The sequence below is a fragment of the Rhinolophus sinicus genome, linkage group LG06 (assembly GCF_036562045.2).
Source record: "Rhinolophus sinicus isolate RSC01 linkage group LG06, ASM3656204v1, whole genome shotgun sequence".
Classification (NCBI taxonomy): domain Eukaryota; kingdom Metazoa; phylum Chordata; class Mammalia; order Chiroptera; family Rhinolophidae; genus Rhinolophus; species Rhinolophus sinicus.
In genome coordinates, this window is record NC_133756.1 from 17773122 (window position 1) to 17781237 (window position 8116).

General features: G+C 46.6%; 1 pseudogene; it reads right to left on the minus strand.

Moving 5' to 3' along the window:
• Positions 1-5852: 5852 nt before the first annotated feature.
• On the minus strand, positions 5853-7212 carry LOC109456851 (small ribosomal subunit protein eS1; annotated as a pseudogene).
• Positions 7213-8116: the final 904 nt, after the last annotated feature.

Consider the following 8116-nt stretch of genomic DNA (forward strand, 5'->3'; position numbering starts at 1 on the left):
GGGGACCCCCCCCACACACGAATACACAGACACAGTGACTGTCGCCTTTCCGGAAAGTCTATATTGTGCTCCTAACTTCCCGTTGGGCAAAGGACTAGCTGGTCCTTTCAGTGTCTGCTTGGGCTTCTACCAAGGAGGCAGCCTCAGGTTTCTCAACTGCAAAATGGGGACAAGCTCAGCTTCTGTCTGGAGCAGAAACAAAAGATCTGCTAGAAATGGTGTTTTTCTTGCCCTCCCAGAATCATGTGTGTCTCACTTGTGCCTGAGCTCAATAAGAGATCAGGTCTGCCCTATGTACTTCCATACCTTTAGCTCCTGGCATAGTGCCTGGCACATAGTAGGTACTTAATACCCATTTGCTGAATGAATGAATGAATGAATGAATGCATACATCCATGCATGCCTTGGGACTCATGAGTGAGTCCCTCACCCCAGCACTGAAAGGACTAGCCCTGACCAGTGCTCAAACCACAGACTTTCACCTCCGCTGTCAGGGCTGAGATCCTTGTCAGACTGGGCTGATTCTCCTTGCTCTTCACCTGAAGAAACCCCATTTCCCACTGGCAGACATTTGTTCCAGCTGTTCCCCCTTTGGAATATCTTCCTTCCCTCCTTCCTTCCAACCAAATCCAAACCCTTCAAGACCTGATCTGCTCTCCTTACTTTTCTACTTGGGTTCTTCCCGAGGGCAGACAGATATCCCACACCAGCACCCAATGCACACTGTGGGCCCCAGGCTTAGGGACCAGGTGGCTGGATCTGTCCTGGGAAGGGAGGGAAGTTTGGCCCTTCTAGGGTAGGAGGGCCAAGGCAGCCGGATGGGCTGCAGAAGTCACCCTGGAGGGGTACGGGAGGTGAGCAGGCATGAGTAGGGGAGAGCTGGAGGCTGGAGGAGGGCATTTACCCTGGCACAGATGCTCACTGGGCTCCTTGTGTCTGGATCTTCTGCTTGCTCGATGGCATGAGAACAAGGTGGATCCTGAAGAATCCCAACTCACAGAACTGAGGATTCTTTTGTTGAGTACTTGTTTTTGCCCCAGTCTAAAGTTCTCCCCCCTCTTCCCCCCGCCCTGCTGTGTGGGTCTTAACTCTGCTTCAAATCCTCTATAATCATTTGTATGCTCTAGTATATGCAGAAGGAATTCAAGTCCAGTCCTTTATTTGTTTGGTATCCTAATCAATCTCCATTATTAGGCCTGACCCTGTGCCCTGAGAGCAGCATCGCAGATGGTGAAGTTGCCCGAGTGTCTGACCTCAGTTGACAACAGGTCAGCACACACAGATTACACGAGGTTGGAGCTCAGTCATCCAGAGGTGAGAACATGGCTACGGACTGATGGGGACCACTTTGTGAGAGTGGGGTTAACTGTAGGACACATGTGGAACACCCAAATTGGGCACTCTGAGGGGAGTTTAAAGAAGGTACTCTTTAGAGGTGTAGTCAGGGCTACAGGGCAACCACACAGATGGCGTATCATCAAAGGGCTAGGAAGCGCATCCCTCCATTGTCTACCCTAGGCTGAAGCTGTCACCCCTAGCTGCAGGGGTGCTGAGAGGGAGTGGGCAGAGTGGGAGCTATAAGGAGGGGGCTACCAAACGAAGCTGTGGCCTAAGCTTGCGGGGCATACCTAGCCCACAGCAATCATTCTGTGGAGGACTGGGGGTCTAAAGGGGCCTCCTTCTCTTCCCTCCCTCTGATCTCTGGCCAGGTTTCCCCATTGGCCAACTTCTACTCTTCCAGCCAAGGACAGGGAACCTCTTGATAAAACACACACAGAGGTTGAGCTCCTGGGACCTAGAGTTGGGTGGAGGAGGGTGGAGAGTGCATCTGGTGGGGACAATGGAAGGTTTTTGGCATGTGGGCTCAGGGACTTTGGCTTACAGAGGAAAGAAAAACTGCTTGTGCTTTCCTTATCATTCAGTTCTAAATAGTTCATAATTTCATTGTCATTTCCTCTTTAACCCATGGATGATTTAGAAGCGTGTTTTTTAGTTTCTCAGCCTATGGGAGGTTTATGTTTTTCTTGTTGACTTCTAATTATATTGCATTGTGGTTGGAGATCATGGTCTGTAAGATTCTTTGGAATGTGATGTGACTCCCTCTGTGGCTTTGTACATAGTCATTTGCTGTACCTCGAGCTGGGTTTTATAGGATGGGCAGGAGTTTGCCTGGGAAGAGCGAAAAGCACAGAATCTTACATTGTAGGAAATATAGCTGATCCATTTGGAAGGAACTTCAGAAGTTCCCAGCTCACCCAAGGAGCCCTGGGTGTCTGCCACAATACCAGCTGACAGCTTGAAGGGTTGGGAGAAGCCAGAGATAGCCCAGATCCCTTAAACACCTGGATCCTCTTCCTGTGGCTCAGTCTGGGCTAGAGAGACTGTTCCAGGAGGCTCTGCTGAGGCTGAGAAGACCCAGACCTTGGAGAACAAGGTCTTCCTGGCTTTACCACATAGTAGCTGTGTGACCTTGGGTTACCCCTGTCTTCTCTGATGGCACACCGTGACCCTACAGCACTGCACACCTACACAGGACAGGCACTGTTCCCTCCCACTGTGTCCTGAGTATGATAAATGGCTTAAATATGGCCCTGTCTCTGAAGCTTGGTGGGAGCCACTGAGAACTTAGTTGAGGTTGGACCCTTCTCCACTGCACAGTCCGGGAACACGACTCCTTGATGGGAGCTCCAAGTGCAGTGGGGTGGTATCCAGACCTGGGCTCCTGCCCTGCTGAGTCTCTGGGAAAGCTTCTGCCCATCTTTGGACCTCAACTTTCTCCATCTGCATCCAAAGCATCTTCCAGCCATGCCACTCCAGGTGCCTTGTCAGGACCAGCTTCTGGCTCTTGTCCCTGTGGACCTATACCCAGTGACTCCACTGATATAGAGTAGCCTCTCCCTGGCTCTCTCCAGCCCTTCTTATGCCAAGCAAGTTTCCACATTCCCATACTCCTCTCAGAATGAGCTACCGCACCCCCAGCTCATCCCACCAGGTTTCTGGACACTCCTGTAGCCTGATGGGACCCACCTTCTCCTCAATTTCCCAAGAAAAAGTTTCTATTTTTAGCTTCTGTCCCTTTCTGCTCAGAAGGCAGTGTCTTTTATCCTGGCACATTGATAAAAAAGCAAAGGATACCCTCATTGCAGTAAGAAGAATTGAGGGTTGATTTCCTTTAATTTGAAAAAGACAAGGTCGAAAAGGATATACATTAAAATTTTGTGTGGTGTGACCTTGGACAAGACATTTATTTTCTCTGAGCCTATTTCCCCTTCTGTAAAATGGAAACAACAACAACAACAACAATATATGCCCCACAGAAGAGCCGTAAGGATCAGATGTGATAGTCCTTGTAAACAGTAGGCTGTGGCCGTCTGTTTGGGGGGCTGCCTTCAAGCACCCAGCAGGTTTTTGTGTAGAAGAGGGATTGCACTTGTTCCTACGGTCCTTGAAGATGGGGCAGAGAGCCAGGATAATATGAGGGGACACTCGATGCTTCAGAGCTGTCCAACCATGTAGCCTGTATAGCTGTACTCACTTCTGAGGTGCGGGGTAGAGGGGAGGGGAATGTGCAAGCAAAGGTGGCACAGTGCCCTGTGACATGGGCTTCAGAGAGTTTCAGCCCCTCAGAAGAGCAGGAGGGACCTCTTGACCCTGAAAACCTAAGACGCGAGTGTTCTACACTCCAAGGTCGGTCTTCTATCCCGGCTCCCTGCCCACCCCTTGAGTTGGAGGCACAGCCCTCACCTCTCCAGGTTTCAGGTCTTCCATCTTGGGAAGGAAATCTCTGGAGGCTGTGGTGGGAGATTGGTGTGCATAAGACCCTTAGGACAATTTCATGGACCCACGTCACTTGACCTCCAACATGGCCCTGGTAGGCATTGCCTCCTATTCAGGTGCATGTCCTCCAACCACTTGCGCTAGTTCCAAGCTTAGGGGTGTTTTAGGAATGGAGGTACTAGTTGGTGAGGGGCTGGAGTGTCCAGGAGGCAGATGCAGTTTCACCAGTGTCCTAAGCTCAGCCTTCCATGAAACCCATTACAAAGCTTGCACAGGAAGTTCTGGTCTGACACAGCCTCTGGGGCTGCTGCCTGGAGCACCACCCCAGTTCAAATCCCTCTCCTACAAGAGGCCTCCTCAGACTGTCCCAGTCCCCATGGTATTTCCTTCCTCTACAGTAACACTTGCCTCAGAGTTGTCAATGGGGATGGGGGTTCCTTCCAGAAGACCATCTGATTCTGGAGATCTAACTATCAGTTACAGGAATGACTGGGAATAGAGGAACAAGTAAATGGAACCATGGAGATGAAATCAGCAAAATTCAGAGTGAGAAAAATTCTGTAGGGCAGATTCTGAACAAGTAAATGGCAAGAAAACTAAAGAGATGAAGGGATACCTATAAGGTAAAAGTGACTTAATATGGACTACTACTCAGCAATAAAGCAAACCAGCTATTGAGACTTGTAATAACTTGCATGGATTTCAAAGGCATTATGTTCAGTGAAAAAATTCAATCTTAAAAGGTTACATACTATATGATTTCATTATATATGTTCTCATAATGACAAAATTGTAGTAATGGGGAGCAGATAAGTGGTTGCCAGGAGTTAGGGTTGAGGAGGAGGGTTTGACTATATAGCACAAGGGACTTTCTCTGGGTGACAGTTCTGTATCCTGATTGTGGGTCTACAAACCTATACATGTAATAAAATGTCCTAGGACTATAAGCAAAAGGAAAAAAATGAAACATGAGTGTATATAAAAACTGGTGAAATCCAAATAAAGTCTGTAGTTGGAATATTATTATACTACTGTCAATTTCCTGGTTTTGATAATTATACTATTGTTATATAAGATGTTACCACTGGGAGAAGCTGGATGAAGGGTACATGGGAACTTTCTATGATTTCTGAAACTTCTATGCGAGCCTAAAACTATGTAAAAATATTATTTTTTAACTGACTTAAAAGTTATATTTAGTTCCAAGGTGTGGATCTTGTTTGGATCCTGATTTGAACAAATCAACTGTAAAAAAAAGTTATGAGACAACTAGGGAAATTGGGATATGACTTCACATTTTATAATATTAAGGAATTATTGTTAATTAATTTAGGATTTTTTTTTTAAAGTACTTGTCTTTTAGAAATATAAGCAGAAGTATATATGGATGAAAAAAAATGATGTCCGGGATTTGGAGGGAAACTGGGTGGGGGTTTAAAAGAACACAGATTGTCATGTGTTGAAAACTTTTCATGTTGGGTGATAGGGAATTGGGGTTCATTCTACTATCAGCTCTACTTTTGTATATGCATGAAAATTTCAACACTAACAAATTTAAAAAAGGAGACACACAAGAAGTTGGTGAGGGGCTGGAGTGTCCAGGAGGCAGATGCAGTTTCACCAGTGTCCTAAGCTCAGCCTTCCACGAAACCCATTACAAAGCTTGCACAGGAAGTTCTGGTCTGACACAGCCTCTGGGGCTGCTGCCTGGAGCACCACCCCAGTTCAAATCCTTCTCCTACAAGAGGCCTCCTCAAGGCCTTTCTTATAGAGACTTTGTCAGACATCTCTGGGGTAGGTGCAGGAAGCTGTTTAGCAAGGTCCCCAGTGATATTTATACAGAAGACTAAGGTTTGGGAATCTCTGCTGTAGATGGAATGTTTGTGTCACCACCAACCCCCCCCCCCCCGCCCACCAAACTCATATGGTGAAACTTAATCCCCAATGTGATGGTATTTGGAGGTGGGACTTTTAGGAAGTGATGAGGTCACCATGGTGGCCCCTCATGATGGGACTAGTGTTCTTTTTTTTTCATCAGCAACGGGTTTTATTTGTCACCATGAAAAATCTGATTTTTAAACCGATTCTTGGACTGGGGGCTCATATCCATCAGCTCGTTCTACATTAGCACCTGTCTTATCCCCAGTAGCTTTTCCAGAACTGCTGCCTTCACCATGAAGCTCCATGAGTTTTCCCAATTCAAACTTGGGCTTCAGCATTTTGCCTTTTCTAACAAAGACGCCATGGGAAGGATACATAGACTGGCAGGCCTTTTCTATGTCCTTTCCAGTGCTGTCGGGAATCAATTTAGTGACCACTTCTTTCAAGTCATTTGTCTGCACCTCTCGGGTCATGATTTCCATCATCTTTTTCCGGATTTGGCAGACCTGCTGATGCTGAGCATAAGAAGTCTTCTAAATCTGAGCGTTGCATTTTTTAGTAAAACCAACACAGAACAGACAAAGTAAATAGCCATCGGTAGTCTTGACATCGACATGAGCTTCAATCATGGTCTGCCATTTTGTGACCCTGGAGCACGTTCTGTCCCGGATGTGGTCCAGGCCGTGGAAATTAGCAGGCAGTGTTTGCCCTGAGCATCCTCAGGAATTAACTTCAATTTCCTAGATGCACCTTCATCATTCTGCAGATCAGCGAGGCTCACTTCAAAAACACGACCCTTGAGACCCTCAGATGTAATTTTGGTTCCTTGAGTTCTTGTGACTAGTGTTTTCCCAATATTTCTTCTTTTGGGAAACATAGCTGGTGCTTTCACAGCATACCAATCTTTCTTAGAAAACGGGTCAGCCACTTTCTTCTTGGCTCCCTTCTTACCGCCTTTTGTAAGGTGCTTATTCTTGCCGACCGCCGTGGTGCTGCTCAGAGAGCCGAAAACGGGACTGGTGTTCTTATAAAAGAGACCACGGGGAGCTCCTCTTCCTTTCTACCATGTGAGGACACAGAGAGGATGGCCATCTATGCATCAGGAAGCAGGTCTTCACCAGACACTGACTCTTTAGGTGCCTTGGTCTTGGATTTCCCAGCCTCCAGAACTGCGAGAAATAAACTTCTGTTGTTTATAAGCCACCCTAGCTGTGATACTCTGTTATAGCAACTTGAATAGACTAAGAAAAATTCTTCCTGGTTCTCACATTACTTGTGGGATGAAGTAAAAATAGGGGACCTCCAAGAAAGCCGGGGTGATGTCTTCTAATAACAGTAGTAGTAGTAAATTAGTATAGATTTAACATTTTAGAGAGACAGCACGGTGAGGTGGAAACAGCACATTTCATTCATTTGTTCATTCATTCATTCCATAAGTATTTACTGAGGGCTCTATATGTGGGCCAGGTGCAGACTTTGCCCTTGCTTTGTGGGTGATGACAATAGTCTCAATCTTTTGAGGAATTTCCACCAGGCCTAGGTGTCTCACTTCATAGCTAATTAGGCTCAGGCTGCAGAAGAGCATTAAAGAACAACAGGTCAGAGAGGGGTGGCTCTTAAAGGGGAAGGGCCCTTGGCTATCAGTCTAATCTCAAAGTACAGGGAAAACTAAAGCACAGAGAGTGAAAGGATAAGCCCAAAGATAAGTAATGATAATAAAACCCTTTCATAGATGGTGTAAAGCCGTCTATATATCTGTGCTTTAGATGCATTTTCTCATTTCTTCCTCTTGTCAATCCTGGGAGGGAGGAAGGTTTGTCTTTCTAGAGCTGTGAAGTTGTCCTTCCCTCCAGAGGGAGGGATGGAGGGGTAGGGAAGAGAGAAAGACAGTTGCCCTAAAGGAGAAGAAGGCACTGGACATGTTAGGATGACACTTCAAACTCTGCCCCGCAGTTCTTCTGGGAGAACCTCTAGATCCCTTCTTGGCTTTGTTTCCTGTTGGTGGGAAAATTGTGTCTCCCACAGCCAGGAAGCAGTAATTTGGGTGTGGATGGGGTCCCCTTCTTGACGATTCACACTGTATTCCAGGAGTCTGGATTCTACAGCAAGTATAGCCTGTAATTTCCCACACTTGTCATCCAGCTTGCCATGGGGCTTTTTCAAGAAGCAGCGCTAGGAGCATAGCTTTGTCCAAGGCTAAGAGAACTTAGGGTGTGCTCTTCTCTTTCAAGAAGTCTTCCTGCATTTACATCAGCTGCCTGGAACCAACCCTCCTCAGGGGGGAGCCCTTGGCACAGAAAGTTCTTAATGCTTTGCAGATATGCTCCTTGGTTAAGCCCATGAGATTTTGTCTTCCCCTTTGGACTATAAACCCTGAAAAATGGGCTATTGTTTATTTTACCTCCTCCCATGGGACGCTGTAGCAACAACTGACAGTCGTAAGGAACTTTCTGGTTTA